Here is a 12,697-nt window from a genome sequence, read left to right as displayed (position 1 = left end):
TCCATAATGCAGTTGTGAAGAGTTTTGCCATATTATAATGATCCAATTCAGCCATAAATATATGATTTCCAACTGATGGAATTTTTAGCAATGATTTCTCAATGACTGGTTATTCTGTGAAAAGACCAATAATTTACCAGAATGTTTTACTGAATAACTATTTCTGCAATGTAATATTTAAAGTGCATTTCTTAAAGGATTAAAAAAATGCTTTCAGGGTGGAAGGGGGAGGAGAGGAAATGGTTTGACCATGACAATCCAAATATACAACAGTGGGCTAGTGGTGGGTGAGAGTGGGTGGGACAAAAAAAGAGAAAGAAATATTACATGCAAGGAAAAAGCAAGCTCAATATCAGCATTCAGGAAAATATTGATAAAAGTGGTCTAAAAAGAACTAGGAAAAACATAACACATCATATTTACAAGAGTGCTGCCACAAATATATAGTAATCCTAGCTGTTGTGAATAAATTATTTGAGTGGTTCTGATTCTGATTCTGCAAGAGATGAGAACATAAATGATAATTTTGTATGAATGTGACTTCCTCACACCTTGTTTCTGGAGCCACAAGTATGTTCAATAATTTACAGCAGAAATACCCAATGTGGTGCCTGGGGGTGTCATGGCAGCCAGAAACACCTATTCTCATGCCCATCAAATGTTTTCAGAAAGTGGTCAGGGATAAATAGCGATTGCGAATTAACTACGGCCGCCGTTGACGAAGCGGGGCACGCTCGTGAGGCATGACCCAGGCTCGTCTGAGGTGCTGTGCCATGGAAAGAGGGGAGGGGCAGTGCGCCTGGCCTTTAAATAGGCTGGGTGCATGTGTGCCTGCTCTTTCCCCATGCTGACCCTGATTGGGACAGCTACCCCCCCCCCCCGCCCTTCCCTGTTATGTTTTTTTCTGGTTTTCGTCGCAGCCGTGGGGGATGCTCAGTAGGGAGCCCGTTGGCAGGGAGGCCCATTTGCGCACAGGAATCCCTGAAGTTGGGGGTATCATTAAAGGGACCGGCTGGTAACCAGGCATGACCTACCCAACTGGGAGGTCAGGGGACTGGGGCCAGGCAGCTGGGGGATACCAATGGAGGTGGACGGCCGTTGGGTTCCTTCAGTAGCTTCCTAGAGAAATTCAATGGCAGAAAGCATTCCATCCTCCCAGCTGGGAGTGAGGAGTGGAGCTGGAGCTGGAGCTGGAGCTGGAGCTGGAGCTGGAGCTGGAGCTGGAGCTGGAGCTGGAGCTGGAGCTGGAGCTGGAGCTGGAGCTGGAGCTGGAGCTGGAGCTGGAGCGCCACAGTTCATATTATGCAGCCAGATGGCTGACGGGGTCAGGCTCCCATACCGGCATCAGGCCAACCCACCGTTGGGGGTTTCTGTTAATAAACGGTTGTGGCCAATTTATTCGCCAAACTGGAGTTGCATCATCATTGGAAGAATCACCACCTGCTAGTCAAATGGAGCTTTAGCTCAACAAGACTTCTGATTGCTCACTGGAGATTTGATTGGCTTTGTCAACGGCTGCTTCTGTAGCCCCAGAATCTTCACTGCATGAACAAAGGAAAGTTGTGGTAGCCGCTTTGTGGCTGACTGCGCCTCCTGCAACAACCATTTGGTAGCTGTGTCTATTATAGTATGTATGAATCTCAGAGGTGCCCACAGGCTCAAAAAGTTTATGACCCTGATGAATAGGTTAATTTTATTGTGATCTTTCTGTAAATCAGATTTGGTATTAATGGCTGTATTTGAATAGTTATTGTTGAATACTTAGGAGTGTTTTGTTGCTCTTGCTATAGCTTGGAAAAAAGAAGAAAGGAAACTGAGTGAAAGAGGTTTCCAGAAACTAAACATATTGCAAAGTACTGTTGAGGTCTTGTGGTCCCATGCTGTACTTGACACAGCCAAAGATTACATTCAAGATGTAATGAATATTACATAGTACAAGATAATTGCTTTACTTTCTTGATACTTGTTGCTGTTGTGGTATAGAAAGGGAGCCTTAATGCCTGAATTCTGGGGCTATGAAACAACAATGAAGCAGCTGCAGAAAAGAACAGATGAGACAGTTTAAGAGGTGTTCAATGCCTTATCCGGAGGCATCAATTTTTGATACTTTAATCAACCAATCTTTCAAGTGAAATGATGTTATATATATTTCAGAATACCTTTCAGACCACTGCATTCAAAGATGCTGTTTCACACGTCTGGCACTTCTGTTGGTAGTCAGAAAAACAACTAAAGCAATTCCTGCAATAATTACACCAGACTGGCTTCCTTATGTAAAACGTATTGTTCATCATGTACAGTACAGTGAACATAGGACACTCAAACAACATATGATTAATTTCTTTAGTTTCCTTTAAGGATTTGAGCAGTGCAGTAGAATAGCCTACACTGAGGGCTCAAGCATGTGAGATGCTGGAATTTCTGCAAGCTGATGCATGGTAGAACAATTATTACCAGGCATATGGTATAGAGGAGAGGCATGTTAACCCTCCCTTCATGTGTTATTCTCAACCTGAAATTGCTCCATAGATCTGCTATGTGCCCCATTGGGATAAATCTGATACAGGTGCCCATGGCTAGTGCCAGTACTGGCCTTAGGGACCAGCCAACCAATGAGCTGTCTGAAGGCCCACTCAATGTTGTTGTTGTTACTGACCCAGCTACCAACCCACAAAGACACTGCAAGTCCGCAAGAGAACATCCATATGTAATAAAACACCTGTGTCCTGTCTAGTATCACTGGCTATACTAAGCCAGCTGCAGCCACTCTGAGATCAGCACCACTCTTTAGCTTCAAGCCCCTTGCTCATTTCACTGGAGCCATTTTAAATACTGCTTCCTGAAAAACCGGCTGCCAGCAGTAACACAATTCAAAAATGAGCTCTGAAGAACTAAGAGGTTCAGATTTTGCAAGTTCCACCTCCCCTTCCCTACATAAGCCAGGAGGAAGGATGGTGCTCCTGGATATTTACCACACAGAGGCCAGTGTGCCAAGCCGTAGCCTGCTGTTTGAACCAGGGCGGGTTGCCCTGGTTCTTCCTGCTCACACATGGCAGCTGCGCCCTTCCCCACTTTGAATCCCTTTTGGGAAGAAAGACAGGGTATAAATCAAAATAAATAATAATCTACAAAACACTCTGAGAGGTAGGATAGAAAAAGCTATAGCGACTCAATCAAGATCAGTAAGCCTAGATTAAGGCTGAGTGATGATTTTTTAAAAAGAAATCTAGCCTTAAAGGTCTGTGTCTAGCATTATTATCAAGTAGTTGTCACTTTTCAATTCCAATAGAGCACAAGCTGTTGGTAAACCAATGCAAAGGTTGCTAATGAATGGGCAGTGTTTTGTTATGACAAAGAATGTGCTTCCATGATGTTTTGTTCACATGTAGAATGTAAAAATTAGATCTCATTGGCCATGCTAGTTCATTAAAAAGTTAAACAGAGGCAATTTTTAAAAACGACCAATTTATCAGGGCTAATAGTCACAGCTACATTCTGAATTTTTAAAAGAAAATAAAATTATTTCAGAATGTAATCTCAGGTTTCCATAATTCCAAGAAGTACAATAATTTTGGGGCATATTTTCCCTTCTGGTCAGATGCAAGAATGAAAACAAATTGAAAACAGTGAGCTGTTACTGTTTGTTAATATTCAATTCCTTCTTCTTCCTAACTCCTCAGCTTTCCCTGCTTTCTGGCTTTCAAAACTGTAAATGTAATTGTGGGCCCAGTGGCAAAAAAAAAAAAAGGGGGGGGGGGAGATGGGGAATGATACAATGGACCACTGATATTCTTGGAAATAAAAGGCCACAGCTTTCCAGGCTGCAGCTGGAGGTTGGTGACCCCTGGGTCAGGAATGGTCCTTGAGTAAGGTGACCAGATTTCAACATTGGTAAAGTGGGACACCATTGACCGGGAAGGTTCTTGATTAAAAAATTGGTCTATATGGAGCAACAAAAAGTTCCATAGAATGCATAGAACACAAAAATAGTAATATATATAATTTCAACCTAAGTACAATTTGCCAGATGCCCCCAGATGTCCCTCCAAAAGTGGGACAATCTGGTCACCTTATACTTTGAGGTTTGTAGGCAGGGCCTCAAGAGTCCAAGGGTGGGAAGCAGCTTTTGCCATGTAGCCAGCCCCCAGGAAGGCCACCATAGAGGTGTACATCCTAGAGCCAGTTGTTTCCCTGGGTGCAATAGGTTTTGCCTCTACCGCTGTAATAAGAGCATAAGCAAGACTTGGACTTTTATGATAAACTAGGAACTAGGAATGAAGGCAAAGAACAAATGTAGTTACAGTAAAAGATTATTTCTCTCCTACCTATCACCTCTTAAGTGTTTGAATATTTGTTGATCAGTTTGGAGTAGATTTCCAAAGGAAAGTATCAATCCATACTACTTTTTAAAAAACAATAAAGCAAATGAAAGGTTGGAGGGAAGCTACAAACAATCTGGGGTCATGAGGCCCAACTAACAGCACAGATTTGTAGGAGTGGAGGGGGAGGGAGTGGAGGGGGAGGTCCTGGCCCCCAAGACTGGCCACAGCCCCACCCCTGTCCCCTGCCATTCTCTCACCACCACTGCAGACTCTACCCCAGCACAAGGCTATGCTGTCAGACTGCCAGAGACCACATAGATGTTCACTGCTTTGCCACCCCAGCCCTAGAGGTGGTAAAGAGATAAGTCCCGAAGGTAACATCCCAATATCTAAATTAGTTTAACTGTCCCCTGAAATAGTTCAGAAAAAAAGATGAAATACCATGACAAGTGTACTTTGCAAGTAGAATTCATTGGAACAATGAAGACTACAAGTTATGTCAGTGAAAAAAGTGAATACAAGGATTTCTAATGCCATTAATAGTTAGCATCTGGATTCATCACACACAAAAATACTGTACTGAACATCTGGTTTGGCCGTAAAGGTGTCCTTATTTTCATTACTTGGGATTGAAATAGATATTTCAGTATCAACTTCTCATGTGAACTCTTCATAATTTTAAAGTGCAGATAGCTGTCTTCTGTTTAATGCACATTATTGCTAATGCATATAAATACCTCTCTTGGTCTTGAAAACCTATGGAATTGCCATTTGTCAGCTATGAGTTGATGGTAAACATATATATAAGTCTGAACATTTAACAGTGCTCATTCAATGGACTTAAAAAGTCAAAACCCCAGAAACAAAATAAAACAGTAGTGGTGCTACAGCTCACTTATTCAATATCCAAAATTGTATTTCCACCCATCCTGTACTCAGGAATGCCTTTTAATGCAATGTTTCATAATCAGTTGTTTTATACAGTATTCATATTCAGGAGTCAAATAAAATAAAGTTATCACAAAAGACTGTACTGTACGTCTGCCAAGGTAGTTCAGTAATATATACAGGCAAAGGGAGAGAACCACACAGCTGACCATCTGAAAAGCTCATGTTCAATGAAATATAAACTGGCACATATGCCTGGTATCTGTTCAGTCTTGTTTCTTAATTCCCACAATGCTTCAATTTCATTTTGAAGGCCAGAATATATTGTAAATCAAGCATTTATGTAGATAGATAGAGGAAAGATAGACAGATAGATAATGCCTTTCAGGATAAAAACTGACAAAAAGTATTTAAATACTTTCATGTATATGCAAGTATGTGTATAATAATTTGTCATAGAATCTTCTTTAAAAACTATTACTGATTATGGAAGAAGACATGAGAGGGGTTAATAAAACAGAAATTTGTAAGGTACTTATGTTCGTAACAGCATGAGAGTGAAGCAGCCTTAAATATCTGAATACTAAATGTAAAATAAGCAGGGAAGCTTTATCTTCATAATGGAGTTCTTATCTCCCTTTGTTACAAAGGAACCAAAATTCTGGGCTGGATGAAGGAAGTAAAATCATCCCCCATACATATGTATGCATTTCTTTTTTTAATCAGATAATTATTATTCAATGACTTTGGGTTGACCTCTTCCCTAGCAAGAGAAAAAAAAAATCATGTGAAGTTACAAAGTTACTGTAAAAATGTATCAATTCCCACTGTAAACATACCAATTGATATATACGATGGATTCTTACATCCAAAATTATTTCTAGGAGTAGTCAGACATTACTGATAGTTATTCTATATCACAGTGCCAAATCTTACTTTTCTGAGCAGTGGAAGATGGACTTAGATACTAGACTGTGATTCACTAGATATGAGCCTGACCTCAGCCTACTGAAACTAATCTTCCCATCAAATAGGATAATTAAGAAACATCTCAGGCTTACAAGTAACATAAGCAAGTTACGTGGATGCAGGCAATCACAAATCACCTCTGGGTTGTCATAAGTTTGCTTTGACTTGACATTACTTTACACACACATGGAAACCCCAAAAGTGGTATTCTGGACTTAGTAGAACTCTTTGTCCTTTCAAGTAGCAATTGGAATTCTCCCTGTAGCTCCTTTGTCCGATAAACCTATAATTACTTAGTCTTTCTTTATCAGTCTTCCGTGCATTGTTCCCACAGAGAATTCTACAATAGCCTTGTGCCTTTGACTCTAGATAACAAAGTGTTCTCTAATATCCAAGTATTTATTTGACATTCTAAGGTTATATTTGCAAGATACCTTTCAACAGCTGAGGACTAATCCTAATGGCTGCTCTATGTGCTTTTAATATATGTCGCATGGACATAGATGCATATTTTGAAATGATGGGACACTAAAGCCACAAAACAACAACACAACTTCATCATATCAAAACAGACTCAAATCTCAGTGTATAAAGTGCATGTAGCCAGTCTGTTCCTACTCCATAAGCCTTTGCAGTGTTTTATTGCATGAATATAGAAAATATACACACAAAACCCACAAAATAGAAGCGGCATACATCTTTGCAGTACATTGTCCAATAGTCTCTGGAAGCCAATCAAAATTGACAATCAAAATTATGTCCAGCCTCTGGGACACTCTTATCAACCACTCAGTAGTGAACCAAACAATCAGAAGAGTGGGGGGCAGAGAATGGATGGTGGAAGCAGACATTTAAACTGCTTGATAGGGATGGATGAGACAGACAGGAAGTCAGATGAGTAAATTGGAGATAGGAATCCAGGACCTATCCCCACATTCCTCAAACAGGGAAGCATATTAGAAGTTTTCTTTGGAGAAGGGAAAATGCTTAATCCATTCTAATAAGTGGAGCTCTCAGTGAGATGCTTTGGCTAAAAAGCTTGTTTGAAATAAATAACTATTGGACTGTTAAATGAAACATGTATTCTCAACAAAAAGGGGCACAGAAATTATCCTGGAATTTTGGCATTCCCACTCCCCTCCTCAGAGAAGAAACTAACATCATGTACTTGAAAGATTCTGTTTGCACATCATTCTCAAGCAATGTCAAATCAACACTTGCACTGTAGTCACTAGAATGACTTTCTGAACTTGAAATGTAGGACCACATGACCCAGATTTGACAGTATGGTTCGTGGCCTCAGATATCTGCAGACGAAGTCATTACCAGTCATCCTTTTTTGGGGGGAGGGACATTTTCATCCTCACTAGTTCTTTATGAGCAATAATGTGTGCCCTTCAACTGCATGAAAGTCACATGACTGCTGCTACAGCAGTCTTTCTCAACTTTTTTACTATTGAGAAACAACTGAAACATTCTTCAGGCTTCGACAAGTCCCAGAAGTGGCAAAATCATGCAGAATGTGGTTGGGAACCACTGCTGTGTACATACCCACCTGGGGCTCCTCCCCTTCCCACCCCCTCTAGGCCCATCACTGGCTGTTTTGGGAGGGGGGAGGATTGACATGACCATATATGCTTACATCACTTGATAAATGAGAAAGATGCATCCTGAAATTGTAAACCAATGCATAGTAGAAAAGAACTCTTGGAATCATGACACTCAGCTTGAAACATCATTAAACGTTATGAGCTGGACAAATTGATATTCCAAGCTGCAAAAAATAGAACTTCAGAAATTAGAGAAAAGTGAAAAAATTTACTAATAAAGCAATAGAAGCCTTTGAGACATTTCATGCATAAAACATCAAAAATTCTACCATTCATTCTTTTTTATTAAAAAAAATGTATGAAAGCTTTTTAAATTATGAAAAGTTCTTCAACAATAAGGGGAGGGGAAACCGCACCAAGATAAATGAATGACCTTAAGGAAGAGAATTGAGGAAACCAGAGGTAGTTTTGCTGTTAGCTTGCTTGCAAGAGTGTCATTGATTGATTGTCCTTCTGTATATCTTTTGGCAAAAATCAATGTTTTCCTTTAAATAAGGCAGCCTTTGGAGAAAAGAAAATACATGTGCTGAATATTTTGCTACTCTGTATGCCTGTCTAATGGGCAGAGCCAGCAATGACAATTCAACATTAGTTCCTGGGTCCAAAGGGTAAAACAGTTTTCAGATGAGATACCTGGACTTCATTTTGAATGGGTTTTCAAAACACAACAGGAGATATGGATGGTTTCTGCAATTCCTGGTTTTGCTTAAAATTTGAGTTCACTGTAATATGACCTCTACAAACTGTTTTTCGAATCCCTTTTCAGTTGAAATATTTTATTTGCTGTTCCTTGCCTTCCTTTGCAACCCTAGCAGTAACACTGATTCCTGACCTTTATCAATTTATTATTTGCTTTTAAAGAATGCTCTAGTGATGGTTGTTGACAAATCTTGAGGGTGACTAAATCCATAGGAAACCATTTGTTTGAAGAAGATGCCCCAGAGGCAGCATGCAAAGTAAAAGCTATGCCAGGAAACCTTTCTTTTGTAAATGGTTTTGCAGGCACAAAAATTTTATTTGGTTTGGATTTCAGTCATTTTACTTGATAGACATATTGTTTGAATCCTTGATTATAGTTGTTATGCTTTTCAGATGGTGTCTCTAGTTCCCTAGACACCAGTGCTCTGCCTAAAATAACAGTAGCACAAACATGCTGTGTTTAGATCAGATTTGGATTCATCACTTTTTGGATGGAGAGTCTCCTTGCACAAGTCTCTAGTCATGCAGCTGGGAGACAAAACTGTCTGTATTCCTTATTAGCTATGCCACTCGGACAAGCTTTTCAAGAGCTGTGGCTGTGACCAAAGGACAGAGCAGGGCACAAACAGAAATGCAAACTGGTATATTTAAACAGTGGTGGAGAAGCTCAGTTTGTTTGTTTGTTTGTTTGTTTATTTATTTATTTATTTATGTCTGTATTTATTTTCTATCCTCTCTCCAAAGATTTGTACATCCTTTCTCATATATTTAGATAGCATGCAAATTAGAGAGGTAACTTTGAAAAAAAAATTGGAAGGTGCCCTTGCGCAGTCATTTTTCTTGAAAACTTGCCCATTAATAATGTTAGCTTCTACACATGGTAGGGCAGATATATTACACAAGTTATTTTCATCTAGACAAAGTAAACAAACCAGGGATCGTTGGGTTGCAATCTACACCATAGCAATGACTGAATAAATTTAAAATTATTTCAGGGCAAGTCACTGGAGCTATTAATTTTATTTTGTACATTAGAAAGCAGCTCACCACTACAGAGTCAATAATTATGATAATTAATATGCTGTACCCAAAGGCTATTGATGCTAGCAATGGTTTTGCTTCTTGCAGATATTGGCTAGTCATAGTATAAAGTGGCAGAGCAATGAGGCGTTATCCCAAATCTTCTCTTGCTGTATATTGCAGATAGCCATTTCCTCCACCTATATCTAGAATATACTAATTATGCAAGGAGCTATCCTTTATCCCTTATGACAACTGTCCCCAATGGTTTCCAAAATGCTTCATTGACCTCATGGATGACAGCTCAAAGCAATCTCCCAATCCAAGCAGATTAGGAGAGAACAAAAATAGTTGATAGAAGTCACGTTGATATGGTTCAAGAGATTGTCACCTGTAAAGCAGTAAACAATGCCCCCAAAGTACAGTCAGGTACCACTCACAGTTTACTTTCGGTAAACACAAAAGGACCAAGAAAGGAAACAATCTAAAAATGTATTTTTCTATTGGGGTAGGTTTTCAAACCTTATATGGGAGGAATAAAGGTAGAAAAAATGTCCAATGATACAAAAATACCTGACATTAATTTTAGATTCTTTAGATTTCCCCCCTTTAAAATGCATGACAATTTGTTATCTATTTTAGCTTCCAAATATAGGCTTTTGTTAGAATTATAGCTCTGTAAAGGAACCCAACAGGTGTGAATTGTTTGATGTATGAATGGGGAGAAGTGAATCTACAAAGGAAATATTCACTTCATGTCAAAGTGTGTTACCAAACTTTGACTTTTTGGTATTGTGAAACACAATGATATCTCCCATCACAAGCTTTGTGTGTGTGTGTACGTGTGTGTGTGGGAGAGGAATGTTTCTACCATAAGAATGTTTCTCCAGATTGAAATTTGACTTGAAATTTGGCTTAAGGTAAGAATACATTCCATGTGCAATACATTTGTTTGTTTACAGAGTTTTTTGAACTGATGAAGCCTGCATGGTACTGCCATCTAGAGATTAACTTTTTGTTGACTGATTGACTGTCTTTTGCATCTAACTTGTTGTCTGCCTTCCTTGTCTGTAACTGTAGAGCTCCCCTCCAAAACAACCAATTTGTCCCTGGGAGCTGATCTCTATAGTACAGGAGACTTCCAGGCCAAAGCTGGTTAGTGACCCCAGGATCTGGAATGTTCCTTGAGGTTTGGCACCCAAGAGACAAAGGGTGGGCAGGAGCTTATGCCATGAAGCCAGCCCCCACGGATCACAGTGCAGGTTTGCATCCTAGCACCCATTATATTTCTGGGTACAATGGGCATTGCCTCTAGTGCCTTAATAAAAGGGAGGAGTGGAACACTCCACCCTATCCCTTCAAACTGGCCCAGGCTCCCAGTGACTGGCAGGCTTGACAAAAAGACTGCCAAGTCCCCCCCCACCTCATTTTCCCTAATGATACAGTAAAGCTTTACCTCAACTGAAGGTAAACAGACTTTTTTCCTGGTTCCCTTCATTGCTTTTAGGCGGCAAAGTGGCCCCAAGTCAGTCAGGAGCCATATTTTGTCATGATCTCCCTTCCTCCACATGTCCCCATGGCCTCAGTGCTTCTATGCCCCCTGTACAGTTACCCCATCTCCCATGCCATTGGTCTCACATTTGCTTTGTTGTGATGGTCTTGGAAAGACTGCAACAATAGCAACATGGTATCCATATGGAAAGGGACATCTTCCAAGTCCCACCCATATCAGCATTATTTTCCCTGCTGCAATCGCCTATGATGGCCACCCCCAAAACATTCCCCTTCTCAGATTGCAAATTTCAAACCTTACATGACTTACTCATGAGTAATTCCCAGGGCAGAGGCTTTTCCTGGGCACCCTTGGCCCCAGAGACCCAACATGGTGGTTGTTTTTGGGGGCTCCTGCACCCCCCCCCCATCTCCAGAAGGCATGCAGAGGCTGCCCCAGCTCTCTCCCATGTCCTCTGTGTTGAAAGAGGCCAGGAGGCCAGGGCAACTTACGGGCAGCATGGCATGCTCTGAGGCTGGCTCATCTTCAACCCAGCAAACTTCTGAAACTGGCAGGAGGTTGGTGGTGGATAGCTGACTCCTTTTTAAGCCTTTCCTGGTTGAAGGTTGACTCCTGATTGCTTCTAAACTATCTGGCTTGGCCATTCCTGGATGTGGGCCAATCAGGTAGTGGGTGACTTGTCTGTTTGTGTTTTATAATGTTTACTGATGCTAGTCTAGATGTCCTGTTCAGTCAGGCTTTGGACATCAAAGGGCAAAGATTTCCCAGAAGAGCAAGAAGAACAAAGAAGTGGCAATCTTTGAGTTGGGGTGCCGCTTCATTTTTGGACTGTAGTGTGTACACAATTTTCTGTTCTAATCATAAATATCCACATGAACAAATGATCAAATATTTTTACTGCCTGAGAAGGTTATATGTTGCCTTTTGTCTCTACGCTGGGGTGGAATCATGACTTAACACTACAATAATACTCTATGTTCCCTCACTCTGTTTTGGGACAATTGAGTATATCTGAGGATTTGATTCTTTATCCACTGAATAATTTTTAACATTACACTTCTGGTCTGATCTTGGATTTTACCAAGTACTGTAGTGCTAATGGTAAACATACATACAAGTTTAATGTGTTGCCAAAAGGAAACTGATCACATAACTGCAAGAGTATGTGTCAGCAGATTGGTTTACGGTTATAGTAGAAGGCTTGTTATTAAAAGAAAATGTAAGCATTGAAGACAGTGCTGTTACCAAGCTATGTGCACATGCATGTTACAGTAGGTTGCTGAGTCACACATTATGGAGAATATAGGTTGGGTTCAAGGTCACCATGCTACATCCTGAGTGTATCAGTCCCCCATGCATTGGGAGTTGACTAGCAGGGCGACAGATGATGCAACACAAAATCCGGCATTAACAAAGCCACAGCTCTTATTGAAACCCAACATCCTTCCAGCCAGAGGGTGGCCCAATGGGCATGAGAAGACTGTGACCCCTCAGCCATCCGGCTGCTCAAGACTTGCTCTGGGGGCGCCCTGGACCTGTCGCATCCCATCCGGGAGGACAGCTCCTTGCCCCCAGAGTCCCCGCGGGGAAGCAGGCCAAGATGGACTATGGATGCCCATCTCATTTGGCCATCTCACCTGCCTGGCTCTGGGCCCCTGACCTGCCCAGCCAGGCAG

At 40.9% G+C, this 12,697-nt stretch overlaps 1 long non-coding RNA gene across 5 annotated transcripts in view; it reads right to left on the bottom strand.

Annotated features, from left to right (window-relative positions):
- Positions 1 to 11,638, bottom strand: part of LOC143840149 (uncharacterized) — a 204,935-nt gene extending 193,297 nt beyond the window's left edge. For all 5 annotated transcript variants that reach the window (XR_013232045.1, XR_013232044.1, XR_013232048.1 and 2 more), the window contains exon 1: positions 11,513 to 11,638. This is a non-coding gene — a long non-coding RNA (uncharacterized LOC143840149). The remainder of the gene's footprint in view (positions 1 to 11,512) is intronic.
- Between the last annotated feature and the right edge of the window lie 1,059 nt (positions 11,639 to 12,697).

This window comes from Paroedura picta, chromosome 6, assembly GCF_049243985.1.
Source record: "Paroedura picta isolate Pp20150507F chromosome 6, Ppicta_v3.0, whole genome shotgun sequence".
Lineage (NCBI taxonomy): Eukaryota > Metazoa > Chordata > Lepidosauria > Squamata > Gekkonidae > Paroedura > Paroedura picta.
The sequence above is the reverse complement of the archived record's forward strand: the minus strand, read 5'-3'. Positions and strand labels throughout refer to the sequence as shown.